Source organism: Dermacentor albipictus, chromosome 2 (genome assembly GCF_038994185.2).
Source record: "Dermacentor albipictus isolate Rhodes 1998 colony chromosome 2, USDA_Dalb.pri_finalv2, whole genome shotgun sequence".
NCBI classification, from domain to species: Eukaryota; Metazoa; Arthropoda; class Arachnida; order Ixodida; family Ixodidae; genus Dermacentor; species Dermacentor albipictus.
Genome location: NC_091822.1, coordinates 182699987 through 182712129, shown reverse-complemented (window position 1 = coordinate 182712129; position 12143 = coordinate 182699987). Strand labels below are relative to the sequence as shown.

Here is a 12143-nt window from a genome sequence, read left to right as displayed (position 1 = left end):
ACTGCTTTCTTATTAACTATACGATGGCGTTATGATGAACGTCGCTTACGCACGATTTGCCTCTCACTGCACTACACCATTTTTTTTCTTTCTTTAATGAGCATACTGTCACATGCACGATAGGCGCTGTATCGTGTACAGCTTTCACAGGTGTAAAGTGATTTCGTCGTTAAGTGTACTTAAAACCGTCACGCTTAGTTTCAGAATCTAATTACTTTCTACGTAACCGAGGGTACTTAGTCGATATTGGCATAACTCATCTTAGTCTAAAGCTCTGGCATTCGGTGTGCTTGGATAATTGCGCCGTTATAAAGCACAAAGGGGACAAGCACACTTTGGACTCCCCATCGATGCAGCAGATATTCATTTCGATTACCGGTGCGCCAGAGCAGGCTGTCTCTATTTGTCACGCACAGAAAATTCTCTTTTTCGACACTTCATACGAAAATCGTCTCGTCATTGTTTTAATAACCATGAATTCTGTGGTCGTTATTTTGTTCTTTCTGTTCCAGTATATATGTGTACGCCGTTACATGTGTAATCTTTCAATAAAAGCTGTAAGCGCGCTTCGTTCATGCTCGTCCCTCTCACTGCTCCTTTTTTTTTTTTTCGAACCACTGCTGCGTTGTTGCAAAGCGCGACAGGCCGTGAACGTTACACGCCGTGGTGGTTGGCGTGACGCCTATACGCAAGAGGTCCCGGGTTCGACGCCCGGCCGCCGCGGCCGCATTTCGACGAAGGCGAAACGTAATAACGATCGTGTACCGTGCATTGGGTGCACGTGAGAGATCCCCGAGTGGTCAGAATGAATCCAGAGCCCTCCCACTACGACGTGCCTCGTAATCAGATCGGGTCTTCCTTTTTTTTTCTTGGCACGCAAAGCCCCATATATATATATATATATATATATATATATATATATATATATATATATATATATATATATATATATATATATATATATATATATATATATATATATATATATAATTTGTGAACGTTGTAAGGCATCTCGCGGGGTTTGCGCTCAGCATTCTGTTATCGGTCCTTTTCTTTTTACTTACGCGTTTTCCTTCTGCGCACATTTTCTTCCCTTTTACCTCCCCCAATACGGTGTATAGACATCAATTAGTGTGCTTTCCATTCTTTCATCTCCTTCTATCTATCTATCTCATCTATCTATCTATCTTCTATCTATCTATCTATCTCATCTCTAATTTTCCATATTGAGAGCACTGTTAAAAATTGTTTCCAGATTTCTTTTTCTGTATTTTGTGTGTGTGCGTGCGTGAAAGTGGTTTTCAAATCTTCTATCGTCTGCGTTAAACCGTCGGCAGCGCCTAACCCCGTTTTCTCTCGGCGCACCCTGCATCAAACCACGGGGCACGGGGAATGCAAATCGCCCAGACACTCTGCCGGCTTATAAAAGTGCTATCGTGTGTCAAGTGGGCAAGCGGAAAAGAGATTTTCTTTTTCCTTTTTTTCTATCGGTGCGTCGCTTGCCGTGCTCACCGCGAATGCTTCGTTTTAGTCTTAGAAAAACTTCCCGCGCCTTTCTCCTTTCGATCCTGGCACTATATCGCATTTCGCATACAAATCCTCTCTTTTTCGTTTCACTCAGGCGTCGAGGGCTTACGGAGCTCGAAGAAAGAGACGGATAAAAAAGCACCATTCTTCCCGCTCAGCGTCGACGCGGAAAGCATGCCAACCCCCTCGGCAGCCAGCTCATCCCCGCCTCGCTATAGAAAAAGTGGATCGCTGACCCAGCAAACGTATGTGCGCGTGGTACGGGGCGCCCCCCAAGCGTCCCTGGCTCGCACAAACCGGTGCTTCGTCGATAAGACACTGCGTGGCGGGGATGAGACCACGCCCTCTCCGTCGTATAAGGCCGCCGCCCCGTCTAATGCTTGCGTGCGTGAAAGGAGCACCGTATACGCAGTGAAAGCAAGAAGATTGCCTTCTTGTGTTGACGGTGGCTTATTGTTGATGAATGCGAGGGCGGTTGCGCGCGAATGAATCAACCGGCCGCTATGACTCCCACAGAGGCTGCGCTGTTCTGCGCCACCATGAGCAGGAGGTCGTAGGCTCTATTCCCGGCCACGATGGCCGAATTTCGATAGTGTCAGAATGCAAAAAAAAAAAAACGCGCGCAGCTTAGATTTACGGCAGCAATGAAGAAGCACAGCCGGTCAAAATTTATCCGCGGCGCCCTCTACTTTGGCGTCTATATCGTAGCCGTAGCCTGCGTCGCTTAGGCTGGCTAAACTCAATCAATCAATCGATCCATCAATCAACCAATCGATCAATCTGTCAATCAGTTAGCAAACAAATCAATTAGAACGAGTCGGCTATTTTGGGGGTGCAAAGACCACTTGTGCAAAGATCTTTCTTGCGCGACCGCGTGTCACGGTCTCAGGTGAGGAGCGAACCTGCCAGAAAGCTTTACGCGAGAGCTTGGTGAAAGACAACAGGCACATGTAGTTGAAGCTAGCAAAATGACATTATTCTGCGGTATTTGTCAATGCCAAGCGTCACTGTGCATCAGCGGCCAAGGAATAAGAAAGCCCCTCGAATACACTGAACGCCAAATAAAGTTGCCCCCTCGTGCAGTAGCATTGTGATTAACCCGCGTGTTGTTTGAAAGAAATAGGCGGGAAGTATAATACGGGAAAAACATACATTTCGTTTAAGACGCACATGTAAACTAGTTGCTAACTTATCACGATGAAGAAATAGTGCGAACACTGAACAACCGCGTTGTTCTATCCTGTGTCCTTGAGCTGTTGCTTGTTTGTTTGTTTATTTATACTGTCAGTCCAAGGATGGAACATTACAGGAGTGGATAGAAATACAACACATATACAAAATATCGGTACATGTTGAACAAAGAACAATAAAATAGCAGTATCTGTAAAACGTGACATGCAGTGTTCAAAGACAAAACACTCGTAATAGTAGGTAGGTAGGTAATTGCGCAGTGGGTAAGTGTATCCATAGGGTTAAATGGCGCCTAACTGGAGAGGTTGTAAGCAGCTCGCCTCCTGTTGATCCGTCCCTCCCTTTTATGCAAAAACATAAATTTGCTTCAAAAATGAAGAAAACAATACGATAAGAAGGACCCTTAAGCACGCGGAAACCCTAACAAATACGAGAACGGGGGGGGGGGGGGGGGGAGGAGAGAGAAACAAAACACGAAGCGTCAACAACGAAAGCGAGTTACTGCATAAAACCGTCCTTATATAGTACTTCAAGCAGCCCTACGTCCATACTAAACAAAAAAAAATCACTGCAGTGATAGTTGTCCTTTCAAGGCCACTTGCATGCAAATTTATGCCACTCACGCCCGCATGCCAACGTCGAGTGATGGTTGTCTGATGATTAGCAAGTGTGATTATGATACATGTATAAATGTGGGATTTCCCGGAGTAAATCTCAGTTGAGGTTCCGCGCCTGTCCCGTGTGTTTCCTTCTTTGTCCTTTGTTGTTGCCGCCGTTACATGATGCATTCCAAGGCCATTAACTGGTCAGGGTCCAAATATCGTCCCAAGTTGCAATAGGCGATTGCCTAGGGTGTTGATATTTGAAGCGCAGCTCTTGCCTTTGCTGAGCATGCATTCATTCGTCGCTCCACAGGCACATGTCGCGGAGCTTGCACGCGGGATGAACTTTTAGGAGAAGGTGCTAATGCTCGTGCTGTTACTTCGCAATGTGGAGTAGCCGGCCTGAGTGACGTATCTCCAAGAGCTAGAAAGACGGCGTATAGTAGTAACATGCGAGACCTCGGCATGGCAATGGTCATAACGAAAGATTCGCGCACTCTACGTTCCGCGTAACTTCCACGCGCACCCTTCACGGCGGATCCAGCTCGACGGACAGTGAGTGACACCATAGTGAAGTGCACAGCGAGCTCTATAAAGTGCTTATATACGATGTGCGTGATTTTCGCAGCTGTTCTCACTTGCAGCAGCTGCTTTCTCGCCCACGTGTTGCTTTCGACGACCGCTGTCAGGGCTGCCAACTCTCATGAAAAAGGCTCATTAACCTCAAAGAAAGTACGATCTCGTTTGCGCGTAAGAGGGACTTAAACCGTGAGCTTCTTCAGCGCAGCAGCGGGGTTACAAGGCTTGTGTAAGAAGAGAACGAGATACGTTCTTTTACTGGAGATGTTCACTAGGGCGTATGCACCTATAACACTCTGAACCATATGGCAATGGTGATACGTGAAATGGCCCATTCATTCACAAATCGCACGCATCCATGCTCAGTGGCGGATAACTAGTGTGTACTACTGTCCCACAGGAAAACTAAAGACCCCTTCGTAGAGTGCAAATCATTACCAAGGCCCACGTGCATCGATGGACCTGCCACGTGTATTTAAAGGGGACTTCAGGACATTTCTCACACGAATAGCTAGTTTCCATCGTGGACTATTTAAAAATAGGAAGAATCAGTTGCGACCTACAAGTTCGTCTGTGACGCGAACAAACGCAAAAGATTGCTTACTATAGTTATTTCATTGTTATCAGTTTTTGTCCCGCAACAATAACAACTAGAAGCTGAACATCAAGCCACTCAGTCACAGATGAGCTCAATCACCGGATCACCGAGATTTACTTCCGTTTTATTTTTTATTGATTTTATTTTATTTCTCTTCCTATTTAAATGTTTTTGTTTGCTTAATTTGCCAAGAAATAAAGGTGGCATGGAATTTGTTGCCTTTTCATCTGACTGATCTTCATAGACGACACGGGGCGTTAGTGCCTGACAGCCTTCCTTCGAAACGACCTTAAACATTCCGCACTGTAAACCGGCTTTCGATTTACAGAAAAAAAGCAGCCATGAGAAACACTTCCGCAAATTTTAACGTGGCTTGAGCTGGCTAGGGCGTAACTCACATCGCCATGTGACGTACACTTTCAAAATGTATCAGATAGAGAAATCATCACTACAATCATGGAAATTCAATCCCGCATACAACGTTCCAAACGTATTTAATGGCCACGCCTTGTATGTAGCTAGCGCTGATTATTGTACAGGACGTTTTTCTATGACACATATAAAGCAAAAAGCGTTGCATGGTGTCTCGTCAAATTTATCGATCATTACGAACGAGCTCACCGATGGAAATTAACAATGTGGCTGATAGGGTTTCTCACTTGGTCTCAAGACAGACTACATTTAGTCAACTAAGAACAAGGAGATGAAAGCAGCTACGGAAAGCATAAATGAGAACGCGAAGACAAAACAGTGACGAGGTGCACTGCTTCATCAGCGCTTCTCGACACTCGAAGCGAAAATGAAGAAAGTGGGAAAAGAAAACAACAGCAGCAAAACCAGGCGCCTGCTACCCGCCTGTTGCGAAATGCAACCGCTACTTCGTTCTTCAGCAGAAGCTGCTCGCATGTTTGTTTGTAGTTCGCACATTCGTTATATCACCTGCTTTCCACTATGTATGTATGTATGTATGTATGTATGTATGTATGTATGTATGTATGTATGTATGTATGTATGTATGTATGTATGCATGTATGCATGTATGCATGTATGCATGTATGTATGTATGTATGTATGTATGTATGTATGTATGTATGTATGTATGTATGTATGTATGTATGTATGTATGTATTAAGTCGTCGTTTATTTGTTTGTCGCTTCGATTTTTAGTTTAATATGCAATTTATTCCTTGAACGCTTCAGCATAACTGTATAACAGATAATGTTGGCATTCCGAGCAGCTCTAGTCGGCCTTTTGGCTAAGACAGCAAGCTACTACATTATACATATGTGTATGCCGTGTCGAATTGAATTTAGATGCAAGAAGGTGTAACCTTTCAGAACCAATGAACACGCTCTCGCTGAAATCACAGTGCTGAAATCACAGCACTGTGCCGCGTCCCGACAGCTCACCAGACATCTCGCTACATAAAACTTCGGCCATACCGTCTGTAGTCATCAATCTTGCGCCTTCGGAAGAATGATCGAAGCAGCACTCTCGGGCCCTATATACGGACGATCGAGCCGAATGCCGTCTTCACATTCTGTCGAGGACTAACGCTCATATTTCATTGCGCTCCCGCTTTCCTTTCCTTCTTTCTTTCTTTCTTTCTTTCTTTCTTTCTTTCTTTCTTTCTTTCTTTCTTTCTTTCTTACTCACTTACTTAACTTACTGAAAGCGTGTCCACTTTCTTTCTTACATACTTACGTTACTAAAAGCATGTCCATTGTATTGTTTCTGACAGTGCTGCGGTCGAAGGTACGAGGTCGAAAGAGTGCGGTACACTCGTCCCCAGGCACAAAATTACAGGCTTCACCTTTCGGACGTAGTACTGAGAGTGACTTTCCGGTGACACGTGTAGTTAATGCCACATCTTTGACGTTACCAGGTAGTGCTCCCCGAGTCATTTTTAGTCCAATCCGCTTATCCATCCATCCATCCACCTGTAGTGGTTTGACGTGCATAAAACACACCGGCCCGACTGATGGAAGAATAATGGTATATAATGTTACTCTGGTTGCTATAGTAGAAGGAAACTGTGCGTTATTTCGGCAAGCGAGAAAATTTCATATGTTCACCATTCTACTTTAGCGGAAAGGATGGGGAAATCATGCAGCACCTTTATCTTCTCCGCTAACGGTGCGATACACAACTACACAGGGTGTCCCAGCTAACTTTAGCCGGAGTTTAAAAATATGCGAACGCGCGACTGGCCGCTCGAGGCACTTTGAGTGTATTCGCGGGCTTCTTTCACGCTCGGAAAGAAAGAACATTTATGTACCTAGCATTGAGCAACAGAAAGCTGTATCGGGAGTTTTTCATTTTGTTCTACAATTTTCTCATTGACACTTTTCATCTAATTATAATATTGAGAGGTTGACTAAATATTAAGACTAATTATCTAATTAGGCGGAAAGAAAAATAATTTGAGCATATGCAAGCTTCGGCAAACAACATTACCTCGGTTCTGTCCAGCTACGTGACATTCTCATATATTTAAACTCTGGTGAAAGTTATCTGGGATACCCTACTGCCTACGGAACCTACTTCCCGAAAGGAAAAATGTACGTCCCCCTCCCTTGCAGCACGGAGCTACAAAGGAAACACGTACGGGTTTTCTCAGAAAGAAAGCCCCGCAATAAAAAAAAAATGTGTCCTGGTCCAGCTTCAAGGAAACTACTGTGTTAGTGCATATATACAACCCTTCTTCCTGTCCTCATCATCATCTTTCATCACTCTTTTCTGTCCGCCTTTATTTTTCCCTGTGCAGAGTAGCAAGCGAGGGCATGCTAGCTCAGGCCGACCTCTCTGCCTTTCTGATAAACTTCCTCTCTCTCTCTCTCTCTCTCTTGGTTGGAACTTGTGTCAATGCCACAATCAATCAGAAAGAAAGATAGAATTTCGGCACAAAAAATAGCTCTTGCCGCACTACTTAAGGAAATTAGCGCAAAAAGAAAAAGAAAGAACACAAGAAAGACGCTCGTTATTTGCGCCAAAGATACTTAATTCGTTCGATTTGACAGAGGTACGCATAGCTTCTGTCGAAACCTTTAACTCGGCGTTCGAAATTTCAAAATAAGAATTAGTTGATTTGGTCTTTCTGCCGGCAAACATAATGTGTTTAACTATAAGCTGGATAAAGTTATGATAGTCAAGAATCTTTTTCTACCTTACCACAATGCAGTTGCTGTCAAGCTAAAGCGCGCACAAATCGCCGCTTGACAAGAATAGTATCCAAAGTGGCATATCTCTGTGCGACTGGTTCCCTAAGTAGCCCCTCCCACATACTACGTCGCGCAGCGGTCAGATCTTTTTTTTTTTCGTTTCTGTATCGCACGTGTAGTACAAGGCGTTCACATAATTTGACGACAACTGTTTGTGACTCTCTCGTCAATACTTCACCAAAGTTACGGTTAAATTGCGTCTTTTGCCGCGTTTGACATTAAATCATGAGTTCCGATCCTAAACCAGCTCGAACGCAATGCTGGCTTGATTACAAAATCCGTTCGTTCTTCGCTATAAAAAAATAAATAGCCTTCTATATAATTCATCTCGGCTACTTATCAAATAGACAAAGATTGCACTCTTTTGAGAAGAAACATAAGCATTGTTTTGCAAGAAAATAAAACACTTTTCGTCATAGCTTGCAGACGAGGATTGCGGTCGTTATTGTTGAAGTATTCTAGCGGTTTGAAAATCATCACCAAATGTGTAGTGGTGCACGAACGGCAACACAGAGAGAGAGAAAGAAAATAGAAACGCTTCAGTCGCAAAGATGTACAGTAGACTCCGCTTAAACTGAACTCGAAGTGGTACCAAATTTACTTCAATTATCCAAAATTTCATTTAGTTGAAGGTCACCACCAATCAGCCAACCGGGCTCAGTCCTGGTTAACCTCCCTACCTTTCATTTATCATTCTCTCTCTCTCTCTCTTAGGAGCGTCCGAGTGTGATAATATTACTGCGGGGAAAAAACAAACACTTCACTGAGTTCTCTTTCCAATTTTCTAGCTTCTCTTGCGCAAGGCTGTGTTCGTGCGTGAAAGGATTCCCAATAATTTTGCCCAGTCTTCTCGTTCAAAATAGCGCTGCAGCCTTTCAAGTGCACTTATTCTTGTCCGGTTATAAGCAGTAACGCGCACTAGAAGTGATATTTGTGTGTTTGTCTTTAGAATCAAGGCCTTCGTCCGCAACCTCAGCGATAATATTTTCAGCTGTCTCCTCAGAGCCAGTAAATAAGGGCATCATTTGAGGTATCTCATTCCTGGCGATCTGAACGAAACAGTAGTCGCAACCAGACTGTGGCAACCAGACTGCAGGAAAGTGCCAACTCCACAGTGCATGCTCTCTTCTTCATCTGGGATCGTTACCTGCCTATAGCGAAGTACTCATGATGGAAACATACTTAATTTTCATTTACGGCATCACTATTTGACATGTTTGCCGGGATTTTCCTGTTTCATACTCCGATGAGTTAGGTGGCAGTTTCGGTTAAAGTTCCGTTTACCCGGGAGTTTAGAAAAAGATGCGTTCCGTTTAACACAAGTTTAACACTGTTTAGGGGCCACCAGCCAAAGTTTATACTATCGTTGCGTTTGTCCGACATTTCCGCTTAAGCAAGTCCACCGTATTGGGAAAAAAGAGAAACACGAAGAGTTGAGATCAGTGACCAAGCCAAAGTTATTTCCCGTTTCGCCAGCAATGTGCTACCTGTCCAGACGAGTTCTAATCGAACTCTTGACTATCAGAATGCCCGAAATTTGCGCACCGAGAAATTGCTGCCGTAGGAGCCCTAGTCTTGCCGAAAGGTTAACGAAATTTCACTCACAAGCATCCTCCCTCGCTCACTCATTCACTCCCCCTTTCTCCTTCCTCAGTCCAAAAGCACGTGCAACGATCGCAACTGGGAATGTCAAACTCACCTCCTCCTGCCAACGCAACTGCACCGGGAACGGGCAAAAGACCACCCTTGCCGAGGCAGAAAATTTTCAAAACCAATCTCCATCACTGTCTTTTTCCTTTCTTTCTTCTACGCCACGCCGAAGACGCCACACTGACACCGGCGCAAACACCACGACGTCTTCATCTGGCGCCTCCTGGTCCAGGGGCTGCTTGCGTGTCGAAAGGAGCCTCCCCTCTGTTAAGATATCCACAGGCGGCGGCAAGTGTATCCGAAACACGAGAAGCGCCGGCCGGCGCCGGAGCGGGGCCAGGCCCCGGAGAGGAGAAGTGCGCCGTAAACCACGCGGACGAAACCCTCGCGAAACGCTAGCAGCGCGCTGGCGCGTCGACGTCGCCGACGTCTCGGGCGTCTATGACGCGCGCACGAGCGCGCCGCGTTGAGTTGCGCCCGCTGCCGTCGGCGCTCACCCGCGCCTGTAGTGAAGCAGGGCGACCGCCGCGCGCTACGCTGTAGTATAGAAGGAAGGTTAGAAGACGGGAGGGTTGAAGCGTGCGTGTCTGTCTGTGTGTTTGGGGGGGAGGGGCGTGGAGAACAACTGGATTGCCTCAATTCTCTTCCCTCCCTCTCCCCCCCCCCCCCCCCAACGCGCGCAACGTTGCCGACGGGTCGACCGAACCGGCCCGGCAGCGGCGGCGTCGACGACGGCGTAGTGGAATCGATCTCGCGCGCACCCGCCACAAGAGAACCAAGATGGGGACGAAAGGGGGGAGGGGAGAGGCGAGAAGGAGAGAGAGGGGGAGAGCCGCCGGCTAGGACACGGGGCGTGCATGGAGGAGGCGGCGGGTGTTGTCTCTGGAGAGGAGGAGGGTTCTTGCGGAGAGAATAACAAAAAGGGGGGAGTGTTGACCAGCGTAGCGTTGCGTCCCGAGCCGCGCCAAGGACCCCAGCCAAGCGTGCCATCCAAGCCCCGGCATGAAGAAAACAGTATGAAGGCATGTACGCTATAGTATAGTCACTCATCCGCTCGTGTTTTGAAACACGAGCTAGAGCTCGAGAGGTGTGTTGGAGGGGCGCACTTATAACGCCCGGCCGTGATGAAGGCCACGCTGCTCCAATCTACTTGAGTGCTGGAGCTGCGAAATGTTCCTTTCTCGCTCCTGCTGATGTTCTCTCGCTGACATCTCGAAGGATGCGCTCGAAGAAGTTACCAGCATAATAAGAGATGCTGCAGGGATTTGCGAATCTTGTTATAGAGTTGTGATGGCGGGTAGGAGGAGGAGGGGGGACATTTCTGCTTAGAAAGAATACGGTTAGTTCGATTAGTGCTTCACAACGTACACGTTCGTTGCTGAACTGCACAGAGCCGACATCTAATTTAAGCATTCATGATGCGATCATGTAAAGGATTACAAAAACCAGGTTCGATTAGACTGTTCTTCAAAAGCCGCGTACTGTTGTGCCATTACCACAAGCCCGGATTCCGAATCTGCAAGATGCGGAATCTATCCTGCGAGCGCCATAATTCTCCCTTCACAAGACAAGATGCTGCGCCGTCGTGCGGGAGAAGCCTCGGCGAGCAGCGTGTTTTGTCGTGTCCGCGTGTGCCCGACAGCCCGGCGCCGCACCTCCCTTGCCTGGAGGTCACCGCGCGCGCGAACTTTGAACCGGGTGGCCAGCGCGGTCGCTGGTTGGACCCCTCGGACGACCGTCGTGTGCTGACTTTGTATTGGGCCGTTTGAGTGACAATGGGCCTCGGGGATTATAAAAGCAGCGACACGCCGCTCGAAAACAGGATCTGCCGACCCCACCGGGAGAGAGTGTCGCTCCCGACTGGGGTGAGATGTGTAACGCGTTTTCGCCGGACGTCGTCGTGCGAGAACAGTCGCGTTTGTTGTGAGCACTCGGCCCCAGTGCCGACCCGTTCATGTCCTGTATGATAACCTGTATATAATGTATAAAGTCCCTTTTGTTATTCTCATCGACGCCAGGCTCGGAGTCATCGCTACCAACGCTCTGTCACGAAACGGGTGACGAGCGCTACGGGACCACAAAGCCGTAACACTGGTGGCACCGGTTGGGTGTCATAACACTGGTGGCACCGGTTGGAAGTTCGTAACACTGGTGGCAGCGGTGGGATTGACCGGCATCAGCTACCTCGGCGCGGTGAGTGCCTGAAGTTTACCTCAAACACCAGACTTTCTCTGACACAGGTTATAGTAGCTTAGGGAAGGATTTGGTGTTGCATTGTGATAACCTTGAGTGTTTCAAGCCTAGTAAGAGTGTTTTGGAAACCAGGGGATGCTGAGGGGGTAAACAGGGCAGTGTGTGAAATACTTGCATATGTCTTACTAGTAGCATTATAGTAGCGTTCGGCAGGTATATTCAAAAAGGGTAAACAGCAGGAGGACAGTGTGAACGATGGAGAAGTACAAGGTGAAGGAACTTCTCGAAATTTGTGAGGAGTTGGGCATTGAGTTGGGCTCAACCAAAAGAAAGAATGCGATCCTTGAGGTCATGAGGACTGGGGACGTAACGGCTGAGGAAGCCGCAGAGGCCTGGGCGGATATCAATGAACGTCGGGAAAGGGAGGAAAGGGAGAAGGAACGTTGCGAGCAGGAAAGGAGAGAACAGCAACGTCGCGAGGAGGAAAAGGAGGAAAGGAGAGAGATTCGTGAGCACGAGCTTAAAATGAAAGAGTTGGAGAACCGAAATAACTCGCCGGCGCCTAGTCTCACTTCTAATGT

General features: G+C 46.9%; 1 protein-coding gene across 1 annotated transcript in view; it reads right to left on the bottom strand.

The window, feature by feature from the left end:
• Positions 1-9882, bottom strand: part of LOC135920373 (lysosomal acid lipase/cholesteryl ester hydrolase-like) — a 66139-nt gene extending 56257 nt beyond the window's left edge. The window contains exon 1 of the transcript XR_011512316.1: positions 9419-9882. The gene's annotated coding sequence lies outside the window, so the exon portion shown is untranslated. The remainder of the gene's footprint in view (positions 1-9418) is intronic.
• Positions 9883-12143: the final 2261 nt, after the last annotated feature.